The sequence below is a fragment of the Adiantum capillus-veneris genome, chromosome 3 (genome assembly GCF_014529385.1).
Source record: "Adiantum capillus-veneris isolate H3 chromosome 3, ASM1452938v2, whole genome shotgun sequence".
NCBI lineage: Eukaryota > Viridiplantae > Streptophyta > Polypodiopsida > Polypodiales > Pteridaceae > Adiantum > Adiantum capillus-veneris.
In genome coordinates, this window is record NC_140933.1 from 52,298,133 (window position 1) to 52,319,707 (window position 21,575).

General features: G+C 44.6%; 1 protein-coding gene across 3 annotated transcripts in view; it reads left to right on the forward strand.

Moving 5' to 3' along the window:
- The first annotated feature begins 778 nt into the window (after nucleotides 1–778).
- Nucleotides 779–21,575, forward strand: part of LOC147460921 (eukaryotic translation initiation factor 5-like) — a 60,527-nt gene continuing 39,730 nt past the window's right edge. The window contains exons 1-2 of one of the 3 annotated variants that reach the window (XR_015187546.1): nucleotides 779–1,153; nucleotides 1,302–1,545. The gene's annotated coding sequence lies outside the window, so the exon portion shown is untranslated. Of the gene's footprint in view, nucleotides 1,154–1,301; nucleotides 1,546–21,575 lie in introns of those variants that run through there. The other 2 variants (XR_015187545.1, XM_086508610.1) reach the window with 2 other exon arrangements.

Below are 21,575 nucleotides of genomic sequence, written 5' to 3' on the forward strand. Positions count from 1 at the left end.
AAAACACTAGCTCCAGTATGATGTTTCTATGATCCAAAAAGCAGAAACCTTTTCATTCACAAAAAAATCTTTGACAATACGCTCTCTAGACCCAGTTCAAGAAATGAACTTGGGAAAATCTGACGACCCCGAACCCGTTCTTTCAACTGCATGGTTGGGGGGGGGGGGGCGGGGATCACATGTTGTTGCTACACTAGGTTTCTACAGCAATCGAGAAGATGTCACAAAGACATTCGTATCTGTTGTGTCCTATGTCTCAAAAGATAAGATTAGCCTCTTCCAAATTGACAAAAGATTCATGCATTGATAATTTTGCAATTACTTTGTCAAATTTCTAATTAGTATAGTGATGGCACATCTTGGAAATCCTCATATCTGGATGTTGCATGAGAGGTTGCTTGCAAGGGCCACCAAGGGCATGTTTCTTTCAAATGGGACAAGGGAGTTGTAGCTTAATCCACCAAATGTTGTCTGTGAATTTTTCAAGAACGCTACCTAGTTTTTGAAGTACCTTGTGAACTAACAGAAGAGCTACAAATTAACATTAGAGTTGTAACAGCTATGATGGGTCATATATCTTCTCTATACACTATTTTCGTGCCTAAATTCTCCATTGTCAACAAATATATCAACCTTTTGAGTAAAAATGTTCAAACTTTTCTATTGTATCTATAGAAACAAAGCCCAGATTTGACAATACTCGCCTTCTCGTTGCCTTACTATATGAGTATTTTGAATTTGAGAGAGAGAGAGAGAGAGAGAGAGAGAGAGAGGCCGCCCAACATTTCAAGCGGAGAGAGTCTGTATAAATTGGGGGTGAGCAAGATGGTGCACAACAACAACAATGGTGATGGCGATGTGAAGGATCTTCCTGCCATTTCTCCTCGCGCCATTGTGCCTACCATTTTCTTCTGAGGACGGCACCACATTGCCTTCTTCAAGCAGATTTCCTTTCCATTTCTAAGCCTTTGTTTCAATGGATCCTTGAAGCATTCCCGTGTGGGTCTGCGTGCTGAGGATGCGGCACAGATAGCAAATGACAACCTCCTCTCCCCCCTGACTGGTTTCTCTCTGGTTCCTTTTGAAGATGACTTCAGTTCTGGTGCCCTGCAATCAGATTCTGGTTCCTACTTGTCAGTTGAGTTGCCAGCAGGTAAGATATCTTTCTCATCTTCTTTGTTTGCTTAAGCTTTCTTGAAACTGTTGCTCCTTAAACCATAAATTTTCTGCTCAGAGTGTTGTCTTTAGCTTTGATCCTTTGAAAGTTCTAGTCAATGCTTCGTCCTTGCATGTACATCCAGGCACATGTCCACCAACCCCTTTCCATGGCAGTAGCTCCAATGTCCAACGTTTTTGTTTAGAAGAATTGGCACTGTGGAAAAATAAAAGCTCTACTTGAAGGGAAACTCCACATATTGTAACTACCATTTAGAGTGCCATTTCACAATTTGTAATTGTGAAGTTTAAGTAGCACTCTCTTTTCTTTTTTGCTAAACTTACAAATTGTGAGTGAGAATTGAATTAAACCAAGAAATTTACAGATAAGCCATGCTCACAAGAGATTCATTTTGAAAAGTTTTTTGTTCTGCAATTTAAGTTTGTATGCAAAAGTTTTGGCCTTTCTATTGGGAGCTATTTTTGTTGTCCACATCGTCCTTTTTTCTTCATATTGTCTTTTGCCAATTTTTGCACTTAGGCTAGAGTTCTCTAGGGTAAAACCACCCTTCTCAGTCCATTGGTGATATCAAAACTTTTTGATTTTGGTTCTATCACCATGTATGGGTTCAAAATATTTTTTCTACATGGGCTCCAAATGTAGATCATATATGCGTCTTGAGGTGTTTGTATGACAATAGGTCATTGTAGATCTTAGAAATGTTGATCTCTGATAAAAAAGATCTAATAGACACCAAAAAAATTTGAGCAATAGAGAGTTGTTTCTAGATATCCATGTGACTAGCAAATGGTTAAAAAAGTTGCTTTACATAGGGCAAGCCCTAGTCAAGTGTATGAAAACAATATCATACTTAAACTTTGAAATGGAGCAAAAAATAAGAGAAAGCTAGGTCATGCAAGATATTTTTGTTTGCAAAAATAGTAATGTGTAGAAAACCTAAATAAACCCTAGCCAATTTTATTATAATTCTCTACTTAACATCCCCCCTAGCCACAAAATTAATCTCAACCACAAGAATTTTACAATCTTTTAGGGAGCTTGCACTCTCCTTTCTACTCCAATGTACTGAAAATGGTTATCTAATCTGCCAATTTTGGTAAACAACATAGCAATTCTAATTGCTAATTACCAAAAATGAAACATACACATGTTAAACTCTCTAGCTTAGGTTGGTGCTCTAGGTTGTACAATCATTGACACACAGATTTTTTGAATCATCAATCTGGTTAGCTTACTTGGCTAGTGCTTGGAGGGGACCATACTTGTGTATTACATATAAAGTGCAACAAGCGCTTGATCTAATTTACCCTAGTTATGATACTCATGAAGAGTGTATCTATGGTGAAGATAAATCTTCTCAATCCTAATCACTCAATCAATCCTACTCAATGTACAATAGAAACAAGCATTGGTTATCATCCATCAAGAATGGAATCCACAAAGAAGCATATGTACACACTCAAGAGAGCACACATCCAAGCATCGGAGATATCCCTTCTCTCTAGATATACAACCATGCACACAATGACACGAGGACACTTGCAATGCAGAAGGAAAGACACTCAAATATATAGAAGGAGAAAATCTCTTGATTTTTGTCAACATAAAGTACAAACCAAGACTACTAGACACATGAGAAATATGTACCTTCACACTTTTTTTGGATAGAGTCTCCGTTTGAGTGGACCTCGACATTGTCATAAGAGTCAACTGTTTGATCACTTACGATTGATTATAGGCCAGCCTAAGGCCCACTCCCTAGAGGTGGATGAATCCAGAGCTAGTGTTAAAAAAATGGCTTCCCAATTACATGCCAACTTATTGAAGAAGGCGTTCACCGAGGAGGAATGCTCCTGCGTGTTGCAAGCTTTAGGCAAAGAGAAGTCCCTTGGGTGGGACGGTTTGACTACTGAGTTTTTCAAAGAATTCTAGGATGATCTTAAGTCCCCTACCACACGAATGACTAACTAAGCCCTGGTTAGTGCAGTTCTTGACTTAAGCATTAAAAGGAGCCTTATCAAACCTATCCCCAAACAAATTTGTTGCTCCCAACTTAAACATTGCCCTCCCATTACTATGATGTCACTATAAATTATTGCCAAAATAGTAGCCCTTATGCTCTCTCCCCTCCTGGACAAGGTCATTACTCTCCACCAGCATGGTTTTATCAAGGGAAGGTCAATATATGATAATATTCTGACACCAATGTTCGGCATAGAGTATGTAACATGCACTAAGTAGGAGTATACTCTAATGTATCTAGAATTAGATAAAGCGTATGATAGGATCACATGGTTGTTCATCGAAGATGTTATGAAATCATTGGGCTTTGGGTATCAGATGTGTCGGTTGGTCAGCACCCTTGGTACGAGTAGCCAATCCAAGCTCCTATTCACAAAGAGAGAATTGTTGGTTCTTTTGAAGTCAAAAGATCAATCAAGGGCTGCCCACTTGCTTCTCTAGTGTTTGCCATTGGATCTCATCCGTTGGTGACAATGCTAAAAAACAGCACTATAAGAGGGGAGATTCAAGGGTTGTCTCTACCTAACAACGACCCACTTCTGGCGAAGCTATTTGTGGATAATTCCCTTCTCTTCCTCAAAGCTTGTCCTCAGCTGATTAGGAGGGCTCTGGAGATTGTGCATACATTTTGTGCTGCTTCAAGGTCGATGTGCAATATTGAAAAATCAAGATTGATTTTGTTATCAAAAAATGATTTGTTTGATCATTCAATGTGGACCGGGGAGAGATAGTTTCAAAAGCGAAGATATTTTGGCATTTGGGGGCCTCTCAGGGGGTGGACATAACCCATAAGAAAAGAATCCTATATGGGCCTTCGATAAAGTAAGGATCAAGATGAGAAGGTGGGAGTATGTGCTTCCTTTCTTGAGAAGAGTAAAAGTGATCAATTCATGTATGCTCCCTTACATAGTGTTTAATGGTCCACTGTTAAAGTTAGCCAAATGCAACTGGAAACACTTCTTGAAACTGGTGAAAATATTCTTATGGGAAAAAACACTAAAAACTTGATGCCCTGGTAGTGGGTAGGGTGGGATTCCATTGCGAGACCTATAGAGTAGGGGGGTATCGGGATCCTTCATCCTAGTACTCATGTGAAGGCCTAGTTTGCCAAGTTTACGGTAACAATCATGAAGAAAGACCAGGTTTGGACTATTACTACAAAGTCCATGATTGACAATGCTAAACTATGCTTGCAAGGTGGCCAGAGGAAAGGGCTTGAGATGCACGACAAGTTTCTTGCCCCTTGCTGGTCTTACCTGAAGCTTGGGGGTACATCGGGTGAGCTAGTTTGAAAATGTAATAGAGCAGGAGAGGCCTTGGAATGGAGAGAGATAACTAGATACTTTCACAATCGTATAACACATGGTCCACTTGGCTTTCTAAGGCAAGAAGCATCCATTTTGAGGGAAGTTTCCAAAAAGATCAATAAGAAGGGACTACGATGTCTAGGCCACCTTTGGGACACCAGCAATAGAAGCTGGAAAGGAACATACCAACTCGCCTCCTAATTCCCCCTCAGCATGACTAAAAGACTGTTGTGGCCAATAGCGCTTTAGAATAACTAGAAAAATATTGGCTACCTTCCTGTAATTTCAGGTTCGAGTGGAAAGCATGGTAGTGTCCCACTAACAGGCATTTCCTTAAACCACAAACTAAAGACAACACCCTTATGGTAGTGTCCCACTAATAGACATTCTCTTAAACCACAAAGCAAGACCAGGTTTGGGCTATTAAGACAAAGTCCATGATTGACAATGCTAAACTGTGCTCGCAAGGTGGCTAGAGGAAAGGGCTTGAGATGCACGACAAGTTTCTTGCCCCTTGCTGGTCTTACCTGAAGCTTGGGGGGGTACATTGGGTGAGATTCTTCACTAGGTTACATAGTTCCTATGAAGTGGTAAATAGGCTTCTCTACATTCCATACCATCAAAAATTACAATTACAAAAAGAAACATTTACAGTTCAAACAAGGGTTATCGATTTGAATGCGGCCAAGTGACTCGTTGGCTCTCATAGACATACTTTGTCACCTCGCACAGGAGTTGAGCGATTTTCCAAAAGTAAATAAATTACGAGTAGAACTTTGAGAGGCTCCCTTGCTAGGCTTATCTCATTAAAAAGGACTCATAGTTATCATTGGGGTAAGTTGTGACCAATAAGTGGTGCCTAACTAGAGTATTGAAGAGAACCCTCAAGACTGCTCACTGTTGTTGCACATCCCCCTCGCCATCGCCCTACTCCCTCACTCCCCCATAGCTTGCACGTGTTGCCCCTCCCCCCCGCCCCTCCTCAGCTTGCAGCCGTGCAGGTCGTGCTGCATAGCCACTCGCGTGCTGCCCATCTTCTTCCCCTTCCTCGCGTTGCCCTATCAGTACCCCCCCTGCCCCTCGCTTCCTTATCCCTTCGTGCTGCCCCCCGCCTTCCTATCCAATACCCCCCCGTGCCCCCCGTCTCCCTTTCCCTCCGCGCTGCTATTGTTGCAGCCCGCCTTCCCCCCCCCCCCTTTAAAAACCCCTTTTTTCACCTTACCCCTCCCCTTGAACACACTCACATTCCCACACACACACACACATTATCTTTTTGCCTCACTTTATTCGTCTCAGTTACCCCCCTCCATGGTTCCTACAGGCTAAGGGTTCTCTTTTCATCTTCGGGTACCAGCTACGACATCGGGCCTTCTTTGTCCACAGCAACAGACACAGATGGAGACTCAAGCTCTACCACAGAGGGACTCTGACGAAGTCCCCTCGCCCGACCCTGCTGAGCCCACCATTGGACTTGCTCTCACACCGACAAAGCAAGCGAGCCTAGCCAAAGAGGTGGAACGCCTTCATGTGACTTTTGTCATCTGCAAGATTCTCGGCACCAGACCCAGCAGAGGAGAGTTGCGTGATCTTCTCCAGGCCCGCCTTTTACAGAGGTGGGCAAGATCTTGGATGTTCAGTTCCTCGAACGTGGCTACTATCGGATAGAGTTTGAAACCTCCGAGATGGCATCCAAGGTCATTGCAATAATGAGCCCCATGACAATCCAAGCAGTTCAAGCCCACTTTCGTCAGTGGAGACATGATTTTGACCCAGCTTCATATGTTTTGGTAGAGGAGGCAGACCTTCCCATCTTCGTCTGCTTTCCTGTTTTGAGGAGGGAGTACCTACCACTTTTGTCCAGGATAGGCTCAAAGATTGGGATTGTCCTGGAGACACCTCGCACGACAGGCTCAGTAGTTGCCAAGGTGGTTGGCATTTCCTAAGTTCGTGTTCTGGTTAGGGACACCCACACTCTCCCCAAGGTCATCCTACTTCCTCGGGTGAGTGGGGGTTGGTTCCGACAGAGCATGGAGTATTCAGGCCTCCTGAATCATTGTTTCATTTGTCAATAGAGGGGCTGTCTTGCGAAGGCCTGTCCATGGAGGAGACCCCGACCTACACCATAGGCCCAGCCCCAGCCCTCAAGGGCTGGCTAGCAGCAGCAAGGAGAGTCATAGAGTACACACGCAGAGCCACCCTCCGATCCTGGGGCTCAAGCGGAGGAGGCCTGGCAGCAGGTTTGTGGTCAACGTCAGCAGGGGCCACCACGCCAACCTAGCACTCAGAGTGGTCCTCAAGCTCCTGCCCAGCAACAGTGGGTTCCCATGAGGAATCGATTTGACCCTCTTCAACAAGACGAGGTCCCTACTCCAGCCTTCACCTCAGCCTCACCCTCGACAGCCCCTCATTGCCCCGAGTTTCCCCCCCCCCCCCTCCTCCTTCTCCATCTCGCCCTCCTACCTTTGCCGATCCCCCTGGCCCCCCCTCTCCCCCTGCTCCCTCACCTCCTCTCACTCCAGTCCCGTAGCCGTCCCAGGGGGCAGGGCCTTCCTTGGTTGCTAGGAGATCTCTTGGCAGCACCTTTTCCAAGAGTCACTTGGCGAGAGAGCGACAACCTTTCTTGCGACCCCTACTTCTGGTGTAAACGTCTCCCTTTGCAGCAGTTCCTCGTGGTCTGATGAGATTCAACATTTGTCGTCGTTGGGATTTCTTTGCCTACAACTTTACACGGTTTCTGATGACCCCTCACCAGACCTTGAGGCAACCTGCTTCAGAACGGTTCATGTATTGTTTCTTGAAGCTAGGGGGATAGAGGCCTTGGACTCAACGGTTGGCTTCTCTTTTTCCCTATGCAGGAGGGACCGGGCTGAGTGGACTATAGACTCATTTTGATGGAGTGGATGCAGACACATGCCCTAGAGTTATCTCAGCACATGGGACACCTAGGGGTTACTGACTTGCTTCAGACTCTTTGGCCATTAGCCAAGTTTTCTGTGACACCTCCAGACGCAGCAGGATGTAGACACATTGTGGTTCACTTCTTTGCTAACACGCAGAGCCCACCATGCTATGTGCACATACATGAGGACTCCTGGACAGAGGAGGTTGCTTTACGCACAACTCGATCTACTTGGGTTTGGGCTAGACACTCTTTGCAGTCGCACCTATCTTGAGGACGCTCGGATGCAAACTACTCCCCATCCAAGCCTACCTTGAAGATAGCACCATTAGTTGTTGTGGTAGCATCGATTCTCCCTCGCTCCCCATGAGGATTGTCTCATGGAACGTACAAGGATTAGGTGGGCCCCAGTTTCAGCGTCAGAGGGGCCAATTGCGTCAGAAGCTTCAACAATGCCTTGTGGGAGGAGAGATTGGCCTTCTTATGCTACAGGAGCATCATCTGTGTGAGAGCCGCATTAGACATTGTGGTCAGCTTTTGCGTGGATGATATGAGACTTTATGGTCAGCTGCATTTGGACCTGGATGCATCCATGGTGGGGTATGTATGACTATTGTGGATTCTTTGCAGCAAGCCGCAGGCAGAGCAATGGTGCATAGGGGGTGACTTCACCATGTTGGAGGACTCCTCTGACAGGATTGGTGGTAGCTATACTACTGTGCATGGAGTTGATCTGGCAGGTTGGGAGAGGTTTTGTATGACTCTGCGGGTTTCAAATGTGTGGTAGCATTCTAGCTTTGTGAGGCCCCTAGACAGGAATGTGGCCTTCTCTCGTCTGAACCGCAGAGTGGGAGGCGTGAACCTATCTCAGATACATCGCTTCTACACTAGTGACCACTTCTCTAACTTGGGTGGGATAGCTGGCATTCTGGTAGGGACTTCCTTTTTGAACTATGGACCAGTGATCCTTACAATGATTGATAGGCAGAGAAGGGGGAGCATGATGCTACACATCTTGGAGAGGTTCTTGCTGGACTCTGAGCTCAGAGAGCGAGTGGAGTCTCTTTAGACAAAGAGCTTAGACATGCAGGTTTCTCAGGACTTGCTAAGCTTAGTTGATTCTTTCTTCATGAGTATTTAGCTTGCCTGGCTGTAGCAAGAGAGGAGGAGCAGCGTCTCCAATGGGGTGTTTCTTCCTTGCAGAGGATGAAGGAGCAGCATCCAAATAGTCCTTGGTTGAAGGAGCAGTTACAAGAGGCTCGCCAGGAGCTCATCAGCACAGAGGAGAGGTGCCATGAGGTTGATTTCCATCTATAGGAATCTCAGTGGACCCAGGTGGGTGACAGAGTGACATGCGCTTTCTTTGAGGCAGTGGGACCTCAGCATACGCATGCCGAGGTCAGCCAGTTTTGGAGGCCGATGGGTTAGTTGCTTTAGAGCCAAAGGACATGTGTGCAGTTGCTACTGACTTCTACCATGATCTATTGTCTACAAAGCCTCAATCAGAGTGTCAGGATGAATGCAAAGAGCAGGTGTGGACACATATGCCTTGTCTTATGACTGAGGAAATGCATCAGATTATTGAGCTACCTCTTCAGCTAGAGGACCTACACATGGCTCTTAGAGCACTCCTCCGTGGTAGCTGTCCAGGTGAGGATGGCTTGACTCCTAGATTTTTCTTGGAGTACTGGTACTTTCTTGGCTCAGATCTCTGCTGTTCTTTTCAGTTCATCCTGCACATAGGAGAGATGCCTGTCAGCATGATTGAGGGCCTGATTTACCTCATTCCCAAGGAGGGTGGCTCCTTGGATGAGATTCGACAATGGTGCCCCATCACCATCCTCAACTCAGCCTAAAAAATTCTATCCAAGGCTTTGAGTTTGAGGATTCAGCCACTTCTAGAGAGCATTATACATGGATATAGACAGGTTTTGTCAAGGACCGTAGTATCCTTGACAACATCTTTACTTTTTGGGAGGCTTCTGTCCTCACGTGGTTCCGTGGTGAGGATCTGGTAATACTTCTTCTCGATTTTGAGAAGACCTACGACAGAGTTGACTGGGACTTTTTGGAGGGCACTCTACGTAGAATGGGATTTTCAGATGCTTGGCACACAGTCGGGTACTTTTGTCAGGAGGTAGAGGTGATCGTTTCATGCTCACACGTTTGGTCAGACAGGGCTGCCCTCTTACCCACTTCCTCTTTCTGTTCTATGTTGAGGCAATGAGCAAGTTTTTGGTTTCACAGCAGGTTGGTTTACGTGGCTTAGTGCTCTCTATTTGAGGAGATGAGCTATTGGACGTTGAGTTTGCAGACGACTAAGCCTTGTACTTGGATGGCCAGGAGGCCAACCTTCACAGGTGTGAGCAGGGTTCTGGAGACTTTTTGTTGTGCATCAAGCACACTGATCAACTGGAGAAAGAGGGTGGCTTTCTTGGTTGGTAGTGCTCCTCCGCCTGATTGGATGCCACGTGAGGGTTTTAGGTGGATTCCCCCACGGACTGCAATTCGGTACTTGGGCTATCAGGTTGGTTTGGACTTGTCTCCCAAGCAGCAGATTGCTCCCCTCCTCCTGTCTATCAAGAGGAAGTTGTTACATTGGAGCTCCACACAACTTTCTTTGGCGGGCAGAGTTGTAGGGGCCAACCAGGTGTTGTTGGCTACTATGTGGTACATCACTTCTTTTTGGATCTTTTTGAGTTCTTGTATCAGCCAGGTAGAGAGGATGATCAGGAACTTCCTTTGGTCAACGCGTGATAGTCAGATAGCCCCCGGGCCAAAGTGGCATGGTAGGTCATCATTCTTCCTTATTCTCAGGGAGGATTGGGGATCATAGACCCAGCACAGCAGAGCAGAGCCCTTCTTGGGAAGTTTATCATCAAAGGACTTGTTCCAGGAGAGGAGATCTGGAAGGAGTTCTTGCTTTAGCGGCTTAGTGCTAGGGTGCCTCAGGCTGGAGGCCCCTGGCGACCCTCGACTAGATGGATTTTCACAGAGATGCGCAGAGTTGGCTTGAGCAGGAGACTGGAGGACCACTTCGTTGTGAGTCTGCTCCGATCTTGGGAGCAACTACGGAGAGGCCTGGAGCAGTGTCAGCCTACTTGCACGGAGGAGTGCCTGAGACAGCCCCTTGTTCGGAGCCCCATGGTTAGCACTCAGAGAGGCCACTTGGTTGGTAGTCCGTCTCATGTTTCCTATGGTCCCATGCTAGATGGTCCAGCACGCACTTTAGGTGACTGGCTACAGTTTTTGGGCTTGTCAGAGGAGCTTCAGGGAAATTAGCTATAGGGCATGAGAGGGGGTGCAGAGCATGCGTCAAGAAATCTTAGAGGCAGTACCAGCTGAGTGGCTCACACCTCTCGAGTCAGCAACGCCCAGATGGATGGGGCCTTCACGCGACAAGAGGTTTGCATCTCAGTTTGTGCCGCTTGCTCAGAGACTATACCCTCCCTGTTTGTCAATCTATAGGGTGAGGGACACTTACACCGAGTTGAAGTAGAGGCCCCACAGGTGGCAGAGTGCTATTTTCAGAGGATCCGAGTGGTGGGCATCTGTGGGAGGACTTGTGTCATAGATCCCGGGACCCAGCAGCTCTTGAGATTGGCCACTGGAGACTGTGTTCTTGGGAGAGCTGTCCACTAGCACAAGTACAGTGGGATCCTGGAGAGTGGCTTTGGAGGGACCCTTTCTAGGTGTCCCTTTCTTTCAGTACATTGTTCGACTGGGACGTCACATACTAGCAGCACAGAGAGAGACTCGTCCTGCTGCAACATCTCATTGGCAGGAGGAGGGTCTCACAACTGAGTTCTTGGCAACTTTTTGGTAGAGGTTGTGGGACTCTAGATAGCCAATGTGAGTCACTTTTTTCCATTGGCTGGTTGCACACCGAGCTACAATAGTTGGGAGATGGCTTGTACATAGTGGTCTCTCCGTCGCATGTGCAGCTTGTGACCATCTTGTGGAAAGTCAGCGTCCGTGTCTTTGGGACTATCCTTTGGCACAACAGGTGTGACTTTGTGTTCTTTGGTTGATGCCAACTCTTTCCATAGCTCGGCAGTACACTTGGGGGGGATCTACTTGGTCCACTCTCATGCGCCCGGTACTTCAGTTTGAGCTATCCTCCACCAGCAGGATGATAGTGATGCAGGGGGTTCAACCTACACTCCAGAATGCTACAGAGCTTACTCCAAAGGAGTGGTGTAGTGAGAGAGAGGAGTGTTGGGAGCTCATCAACGGCATGACACTCTGGTTCATCTGGCGGGCCAGTTGCTTTTGCATCTTTGAGGCTCACCCTATACCACCAGCAGAGACTGTTCGAGATCTTTGGCTAGAGCTGATCCATACTCTCAGCGACAGTTCGAGAGACTCTAGGGTAGCTCCGACCGCATGTGGGAGCGCAGAGAGGCTTTCTTTCGACTCTGGCATCCTGGGCCTTTTTTCACTGTGGTCCAGGGTGTGCTTAGATGGCACTACCATCCACCTGTGTGGCTTTTCCCTCCTCCCATCTCTTGATTTAGCCTCATTGTACATATGTTGTTTTTTCATTGGGAGAGTCTCCCCATCATGATTGTTGTAGCCCTCTCTTGTGGAGGTGGTTGTAGCCCTATGGGTAGTTTCATTAACTAATAGAAGGATCCCTTTCTCAGGAAAAAAAAAAGGTGGTGCCTCACTATGAGGGTTGCATAAATTTGCTAGATCAAAGTCCGATCAGAGGTCCTTATTAGCCTTAAGGTTTTGAATCTCTAAACTAAGCACATATGTGGAGAAATAATATTGACATGGATGACCTCCCAGAAGGTGTTCCTCTCCCCTCCCACTTCAATTGATATCAGAGCCAAGGTTGTTGGGTAAACCTTATAATTTCAAGGTTCATATAAACCAAAAAACTAAACTCAAATTGGTGGTTTCTTTATCTCCACCCTAGTTTAAGGAAAGGCACTTTAAGCAGCACTAAGTTATGGGGAAACCTAAATTTTTTGGATTGGGAGTAAACCTAAAACCCACAATTGATGAGTAAACCAAAATTACAAATAAAGAATCTAATATCATGAGGAAGATAGTAAAAATATAATGACGAATAAAGTCCCAAGTTTGGCTTGCGGGGGTGATTGTTGGGACAGATCCCAACTTGTGAACTATAAGTGGCACCTAACTATGAGGGGCTTTCCAATCAACGAGCAAAGAAAACCGAGCAAAGCGAATGACCGAATTACTTGACAAAATGATGCAAGTGTAAGGTATATTGAAGAAAATAATCATGTTATGCTGGATTCCACCAGCATTACAACACAAAAGGGTCCTACATCTAAAATTACCACAAATCAGTGGAGGCATCAAAATCTCAAACCTCCTTACATGTTGAGGCCCTAAGAAAATTCCATGTCACAAAGTATATCTAGCTATCTCATAAACCTCGCTGTTATGGAACCTTGTGGTGGATGCCATAGAAGAGGTGGCGCATGTGGAAGCTTCTTTAGATTCAAGGGCACTATGTTCTTTCGGTATTGGTTCAGCCCAACCTAGGTTAAGACATGCCTCTACTGCTATGGGTGGATACTCTTGAAGGAACTTTTGAACCTGAAGCTAGGGTTGTTGCAAACCTTAATAACATGTGGGTTCCCCTTCTATGGATTTCTATGAGCAAACGCAACACTTTTTTAAGAAATTTTTCTTAATTTTTTATTGTTTGTAAATTTTTTTAAAAATCTACAAAGAAATAAAAATTATAGGATAGAGTAGGCCTTGACTCCCTTTTTGTGATTTAGATCATTGGATAGTTGTTAGATCAGTGATGAGCCTCTGGCCCTTAGATCGGTAAAGAGCCTCTCATCAATTTATGTCAAAAATGAAGTCCTTGGCCAAACAAAATATTCTCAAAGTGATCAAGTGTCCTTTCCTTAGCTAAAATCTAGTTTTGTCGTCATAGATCTAAGCTAGATTGATGGAGGAAAATTGGTCTTGAACCTGAGAGCAGGTTGCCTAGTCAGTCTAGACCCGTGGGGAATCACTTGTCTAGTCAGATCTTGGAGATAAACCCCTAAAATGGCTCAAACTGGTAAGTAGCCCCTTCCACTAAAATTGATCCAAAGCAACACCAAATGTGTCCCCATGTGCCAATTCGCCCATTTTTTTAGCCCTAGAATAGCAACTTTGTACCACCAATATGAGGCTTCCCCTAACAATCGAAGAGACAATGATTTGTTTCAAGTCTAACAAATGAATTTTAACTCATAAACCCAACTACACAATTCAGGGAGGTATCTCTAGGTCAACATTATTTGCAAAGTGAGTGTAAGAGAATAGTCTTCTTGAGGTGCCCAAAGGTGGACAAGCGCTTGAAGAACCAATGAGTTGGATAGAGCCTCGTCTGGCTGAAGCCCTTTTTGCACGCTATGAGGGGATGGAGACACACACAACGCCTCTATAATCACCCGACACACACTCTTGGGATGATACACACACACACACACACACTATGGGGCACCACTCAGCTTACACAACCCACCTGGCGGAGACAGGGAACACACCGATGAAGTGAGAGGAGAGAGACTATTCATTTGCCCACTAAACACAGAGGCACACACACACACACACACACACACACACACACACACACACACACACACAAAAAGTTCAGCTCAAAAGAGGAAGATTTCTGATGATTAGATACAATTAAGCCAAGGGCAACACCAATGGGGAAAATAGCTCACACAATATGAATGAAATATGCCAGATACAATCACAAATTGGAGCAGAGACTTCGCTCACAGGAGAGACTTACACAACCAAAACAACAAGAAAAATTGAGGAATTTAGCAAAATGGAAAGCACCATTGCGTCCGGAGCGGCCAAAAACCCCAGTCTACAATATCAAAGCGTTCAAATCCGACCTCGAATGAACAGTTTATGGCCAAAACAAGCTCTAAAAAAAAAGCAAAAACTCAGTCGCGGTTGTTCCTCCTCTTCTTTCCACGTTTTTTCTGGTCTTCTCTCAGGTTTTTAGTGTCCAAACTTCACTTTATCCCTTGGGCACCTTTGGCCTTTTAGTTGACCTCAAACGGACCCCGAACAAGCCAAAAACCTAGCCACACGATGCATTTTTGTTACCTTTTTGCATCATCCGCACACCTGGCACTCAGCTTTTTCCAATAATGCATCCCACAATCACGTGAAGTGGCCCCCAAATATAGTCCTCATGATGACCTTTCTACATAATCATCACAAAAAAACACCCACGTTGTGTCCGTACTTATCCATGTGCAAGTATTGACCCCATTCGACCTCCTGACGCCACTAGATGCCATCTGACGCACTTGCTTACCTCATGTCGTCGGCCAGTGGATAGCTTCCTCGAGAATTTTTATGCACTACCAACTCCTCATTATTATAGAAAAAACACATTGGTACTGGTGATAGTGAAAATCAATGCACTATGTACACGATGTCCTACATGTACACATGTGGGCCCCACGTAACCACCTGGCTCTGGAAAATGGGCAATTCTTTATTTGATGCACCATGCATGTGTATGTACATATGTACAATCACTTCTTCCCAAAAACTCCTAATATAATCTGCCCATCCCCTAGCCTGCTAGATCATTCATGATCAGCAGCAGAAAAAAGAGATATGAGACTCGCCGCGTCACAGGTCTCCTCATCCCTCACATACATTACTTGTTCTGCAGACAGCTCATCGTGCTCTACCATCATTAATTTAGCATGGTACAATTTAAGATGCAATCCATTTACCCTTGACTTATGTAGAATCCCATCCATGTTAGCCAACTGACATGTACCATTCAGAAAACACTCCACTACCTTGAAAGGGCCTTTCCACTTAATTTGAAACTTCTTTTGGAATGTCTTGTCAAGCTTACTGTTGTAGCACAAAACCAAGTCATGTTCCTTGATAGCCTTCCTTTTGACTTTTTCATTTATCTTTTCTAAAGCTTTATCTTGCATCTGCCCATAATGTTCCAATGCGCTCATCCTATCCAGCTGAACCTCTTGTAATTGTGAGAGCCTCTCTTTGAATGCATCACTAGGCGGCCCAAGAAACTTTTCTAACATCTTGACCGCCACAGGCAACTCTACTTCCACAGGCAATAGTGCTTCCTTTCCTGTACCTATCTTCACCGAAGTACGGTAAGCCCATAATGCACTAGGCAATTCCAAATCCCAATTCTTTCCTTGGTGCTCTGTCACTTTCGAAAGAATTTGTACCAACTCATCATTGAATCTTTCATTTAAGCCATTACATTGTGGGTAATAAGGAGTGGTATGTTGGTGCCTAATCTTCATCTTCGTGCATAAAAAGTCTAGTAGTTTAGCTCTAAATCCTGGTCCCTTATCCAAAAGCAGCTCTAGTGGCGCCCCAAACTTGCAACATATTTCATCTTACACGAATTTTGCCACATCCTTTGCAATGATTTGTTTTACTGCTATAGCCTCTGCCCATATAGAGAGATAGTCCACTGCAGTCAAAATATAGCTTTTGCCCCTGCTCGTGATAGGTAACGGGCCTATTGCATCAGTCCCTCATTTTTCAAACACATCAAGCACCATAATGGTTTTTGGTAGCTCTAGCTTCAACACTCTCTTCCCAAATGCTTGACACCTATTGCAAGACCTACACAACGATGAACATCCTTGTGCAAACTAGGCCATACATACATCCCTCTTGCAAGATCTTATGCAAGGTAATTTTTAGAGCAAAATGTACACCACATGCGCCTTCATGATTCTCTTTCAACACTCTATAAAGCTCCTCCCGCCAAGGTACATGCCTCAACACGAGATCAGCCCCTTTCATCTACAAGACATCACCAATCAATTTGTACCTAGATTATCTACGCACAAAACCATACTTCTTAGACTTTTGAATGTCCTTCGGAATGATTCCTGTTAGCAAAAACTCCTCTTCTTGAACCAAACTTTCTCGGCCATGATAAAGAGGTAAATTGGTCCTCAACACAAATAGCTCCCGAATCATGCTTTGAGTTGCTTCATGTGCCTCTCCATTTAGAGCACGGTCAATGTGTCTGATGCTCCATGCTTTGAACTTTTTCAACAGGCCTTTAATTTTGAAACACATTTCTTTCAATGAGGTGTTCTTGCTCTTCCACACACCCAACACTTGCTTCACAACTAACAAAGCATCACCTTTTATGCTCAACCTTCTAATCCCATGCTTCAAACAAATGTGTTATCCAGCTTCCAACGTAGCATATTCAGCCTCATTGTTACTATGCACATCCAATTTGAACCCTCTCTTGCATACTAGCTTCCCCTCTGGATCATAAAGTGTTATACCCCCTGAAGCCGCATCATGGTTCTTTCTGTATGATCCATCAAATAACAACACATGTTCATTAATGAGCTGTGGCACTTCTTCAACTACCCTTCTCACCACCTCTTCCTTAAGGGGATTCTCCTTGTAAGTCAACAAATCAGCTAGGATAGCCCTTGTACTGTCTTCCAATAAAAGAGAATTTAAACTCTTGTAGCTCAATTACCCATTTCTTGACCACATTTCACAGGTTTGTGCCATTAATTAACTATGGCAAAAAGGTGTAACTCGTTAATAAAACAAAAGGTTGTGGTAGCAAGTAATGAAGAAATCATCCACAAGCAAATATTACACTGGACCTGGGGCACTTCTTCCTTCCTTGTCCTGTGTGGTCCTCTTCCCAATAGGCATCACTAATGTATCCTCCAGCTTTACTGCCTTCTCCAAGGTGACCACACTTATCACTTTTGTTTTTTCCTTTTCCTCTTGGGTTAATCTATTGGTTCCTTCTTCTCTCTTAATTTCAATGCCATAATCATTTGACCTAGTTAGCACCTAACTTGGCAATGGATACATGTCTCCTCCATCCTTGGTGGCTTATCACATTGCGGGCTGATGTGTCCTAACTCTTTGCAATTATAACATGTGGGCGTCTGTCTCCAGTACCTACCATTGCTTTGTCCAACACCATTCCTAGGTCTTTCTTCACCTCCTGGATGATTTGCAAACCTCCCCCGACCTCGATTATTTCCCACATTACCGAGCATGTTTAGACTGAGATTCTTCATTAAATCTACCACTTGCCTCATGTCTTGCCTTAGCCCATCATCTTGCACTATTGTAGTGACCATTGCTGGCATAACCTGAGGAGTAACAGGAACCACTGGTTCATGATGAACCCCTAGCATGCGACCTTGCAAAGAATCCATAGGCTAAAATTCTAACCTCTTGGGCAAAGACTCTACTCCTAGCTGACTCATTCTTCTTAGCTTCCACTCTTTGTTTCTCGCTACATCTAGTGCATCTTCATATGTCCTATGCTTCTTTAGCTCCACTCTCCAACGTATATTCTCCGAAAGACCAGCCAAGAACCTGTCCTTCTTCATCATGTCAGGTGGTGGTACCTGTGGTGCTAAGGCCTTGCACATCTTCTCCCATGCCATTGAAAACTTATGTATGTAAGCATCTACTGGCTCACCTTCCCTTTGCACCAAACCCTGTACTTCTTGCCACACTTTGTCAAGATCCTCTGTCTTCACAAACTCCACTTCCAATCCATGCCTTAGATTATCCCAACTTAATCTCACAGGTGGATCGGCCACACACAAATCCTCTTCAAATGCTTTGGACCAAACTTGTGCATCACTCTTCAAACAAATCTGGAGAAGACGTAACATCTGTGCCAGATCATGGATCTGATTGCTAATGCAGGCAACCTCCATCTTTTCCAAAAAGTCTTCCACATCTTCATCACTTCTCCATGAAACTCCGGATAAGAGAAAGCCATGGCTACCCAAGTTTTGATGCTTTGAGAACCCCTTCTAACACACATGCAAGAACCCAAACTTTTTATTAACTCAATCCCCAGAAACTTCAATGGAGCTCAACTTTAGATAAGGACAAACACATGCACATCAAATGAGTTTTCATAATTTATCATCGGAATTACAACAGGCAAAGGGCATTCCAGTATTCTCTTAATCTTCTTGGCCCGAACATAAAGACTATGCGCTACTGGAAAAAAATCTTCATGAACACATGAACATTTATTTGGATTCTTTGTGTTAAATGAAAAGGAGTGAATTGAGGTCCGTTTTGATCATCCATTAAAGTCAACCATGCAGCTCCCAAGAAAGCACACCTGACTTATCCTCTGATTTTGCTAGAATTTCAGCGGTATAACAGCATAAATAACTCAAAAGACCAAAAACAGCCATCACAACCTGGAAAAATTTTGGCAGAGTTTTCCCAGAAGTAGAGCAATAAGAACCCAAAATATAGATTTTATATGTATGCATAACCTGCCAACAATAGAACCCGAGCATCAAGTAGGAATCACTAGTACATAGCCTATGGCAAGGTCATGAAAAGGGTGCTCCAGCCACCTGTATCACCGAAAGGATCTCACATTTGAGAATCCCCCATCTCAATAAAACCTCACGCTATCGACCCTCTCACGAAAGCTTATGCAAATCTCATATAATCAAGTCTCAAAAATGACTATCTTCTAGACCAAGTCTCAAAAATGGCTGGGACTGCCAAATAAATCCAAGTATGGCTCCACAAAGGCGTACAATGGCAGTATCCACAAGTAACATACAATACCAGATAATGCGCTCAAAGAGGCGGCAAATGATGCATACCCACGACAACTGCAGGTGATTCCCACTTGCCAGTATATCACTCTACTCGAGATACCTCTATCTATGTGAATCATCTGTACCTGTACATGTAACCTGTAACCTGTAATCTGTGCTCTGTAATCTGTGATTTGTAATCTACAACCTGTAATCCCGAAGCTGAAGGTACTCAAAGAAGATCCTTCGTGGGGGCGCCAAAACAATGTGAGCGGGATGGAAACACACACAGCGCCTCTATAATCACCCGACACACACTCTTGGGATGATACACACACACACACACTATGGGGCACCACTCGGTTTACACAACCCACATGGCCGAGACAGGGAACACACCGATGGAGTGAGAGGAGAGAGACTATTCATTTGCCCACTCAACACAGAGGCACACACACACACACACACACACACACCCAAAAAAACTCAGCTCAAAAGAGGAAGATTTCTAATGATTAGATACAATTAAGCTTGGGCCAACACCAATGGAGCAAATAGCTCACACAATATGAATGAAATATGCCAAATACAATCACAAATTGGAGTAGAGACTTTGCTCACAGGACAGACTTACACAGCCAAAACAACAAGAAAAAGTGAGGAATTTGGCAAAATGGAAAGCATCATTGCATCCAGAGCGGCCAAAAACCCCAGTCTACAATATCAAAGCGCTCAAATCCGGACTTCGGATAAGCAGTTTATGGCCAAAACAGGCTCCAAAAACAGCAAAAAATCAGTTGCGGCTGTTCCTCCTCTTCTCTCCATGTTTTTACTTGTCTTCTCTTAGGTTTTTCAGTTTCCACACTTCACTTTATCCCTTGGGCACCTTTGGCCTTTTAGTTGACCTCAAATGGACCCCGAACAGGCCAAAACTAGCCACGCAATTTGTTACCTTTTTGCATCATCCGCACACCTAGCACTCATCTTTTTCCAATAATGCATCTCGCAATCACGTAAAGTGTCCCCCAAATATAATCCTCATGATGACCTTTCTGCATAATCATCACAAAAAAAGAACCCACGTTGTGTCCGTACTTATCCACGTGCAAGTATTGACCCCATTCGACCTCCTGACGCCACTAGATGCCATCTGACGCACCTACTTACCTCATGTTGTCGGCCCACGGATAGCTTCCTCGAAAAGTTTTACGCGCTACCAACTCCTCATTATTATAGAAAAAACACACTGGTACTGGTGATAGTGAAAATCAATGCACTATGTACACGATGTCCTACATGTACACATGTGGGCCCCACGTAACCACCTGGCTCTGGAAAATGGGCAATTCTTTATTTGATGCACCATGCATGTGTATGTACATATGTACAATCACTTCTTCCAAAAAACTCCTAACAACCCTATGTGATCTGCAATGTGAACATCCCTTCTGCCAGCTGAGGCAGGCCTGCATTTTTTGGGTGGAAAAGTTGTTTGCAGCACACGGGCAGTCTGAATGCGTTCGTAGAGTTATCTTCAACTTATTGTTAATACTGAAGTAATGGAACGTTGGAAGGTGGAAGGTCAACACAAAATCCAAAGGTGTGCTTTCATTTTAGGGCTTTCTGATTGAGGGTACAACACTACTCTCTCTCTCTCTCTCTCTCTCTCTCTCTCTCTCTCTCTCTCTCTCTCTCTCTCTCTCTCTCTCTCTCTCTCCCTCTGCGTATGCGTATTCTGTCTAGCTAATCTTTCTTGTCGATGCATCATGGGGAAATCTAGGATAAGAGGCTTGTTCTCTACACTGTAGCAGGCATCTGTGGCCATCTCTATCGTATGGAGTTAAACACGCAAGCAAGCTGCAGCTTCTTTGCCCTCGCTAGTGACCATATGACGACATACCTCATAGATCGAGAGCTCTTTTAAGAGCATGCCAGAGTTCTATTTTGCGCTTGCATAACAGACATAGGAGCACCTCCAATTGTGCCTTCCACCATTTAAAGCTATGTGTGATGCTCGTTTAGGCAACTCATTGGCCAATGAGGCGATGAGGCATTTGGGTGAAGAAGCCATCAGAGTAGATGTAGGCATTGTCGGTGTTGTTGATACTGAATATGTCTACCGGTATTGGGAGGGATATCATGTTGAAGCTTAATATCTACATGTAGTAGTAATGGGAAACCTGTTGGAACCAGCCTGCACCGACGCGGACTAGTTCCAGCAGGTTCAACAAGTGCTTTATAATGGAAGATTTCAAAGCTACCTAGTAGTAATGGGACAGGGTTACACAGAAAAAGAGTGCCAAGTTTTTCCATTTGTGGTTGTCGTCGCCCCTCTTCAACCCTTGTGAATCCTGTCCAAATTAGTTTGTGCCGACGCGGGCCAGTTCTAACAGGCGCTTTATATGTAATCAAAGCTTTCAAAGCTTTATTTATTAAAATATTATCAACTTTAGTGGGCCTTCCCACTCTGAGTAGGGCTAGAAAAATACCTTTTTACTAACCGGTGAAAATAAGGACAAGCTTGAAATTCTCTCGGCTTTTTGAAGCTTTTGCCGATAATTACACTAAAACTTGTGTAAATT